The sequence below is a fragment of the Volvox carteri genome (assembly GCF_000143455.1).
Source record: "Volvox carteri f. nagariensis unplaced genomic scaffold VOLCAscaffold_26, whole genome shotgun sequence".
NCBI lineage: Eukaryota > Viridiplantae > Chlorophyta > Chlorophyceae > Chlamydomonadales > Volvocaceae > Volvox > Volvox carteri.
In genome coordinates, this window is record NW_003307569.1 from 384007 (window position 1) to 384539 (window position 533).

Below are 533 nucleotides of genomic sequence, written 5' to 3' on the forward strand. Positions count from 1 at the left end.
GAAAGATCCAAACGCGACAGTCTACTGCACGCCTGTATGTATGTATGTATGTATGTATGTATGTATGTATGTATGTATGTATGTATGTATGTATGTATGTATGTATGTATGTATGTATGTATGTATGTATGTATGTATGCATGTATGTATGTATGTGTAAGGGCCCGGATTGCAACAGGGCCGGGTCGTCCATGCCAACCATTGTACGACAACACCCCTTTTTCATTTCATGGAATGCGCTGGTGCGTTTTTGCGGATGCATACACTTTGGCAGCGGGCAAACACAGGGACAGCCACCGTGTCATTCAGGGACATCCACCGTGTAGTCAGCTAGAGGTAGACAGCTGCACAGCCAGCACTCAGAGGACAGCCACCCTCCCACTCAGGGCCCACTCAGGGCACCCGACCCGACCCGGACCTCCCACCGTGGCACCGCTACCACCAGCGCACACACGGGGTGTGGAGGGGCTCTGACCCACCCACCCACCCATCCACCCTTCACGTTACGGCTCCTCCACCCACCCACCCCCCGC

At 53.7% G+C, this 533-nt stretch overlaps 1 protein-coding gene across 1 annotated transcript in view; it reads right to left on the bottom strand.

Annotated features, from left to right (window-relative positions):
- Positions 1 to 533, bottom strand: part of VOLCADRAFT_92428 (uncharacterized protein) — a gene marked incomplete at both ends in the record, with an annotated part of 16294 nt that overhangs the window by 14678 nt on the left and 1083 nt on the right. The window lies entirely within an intron of this gene.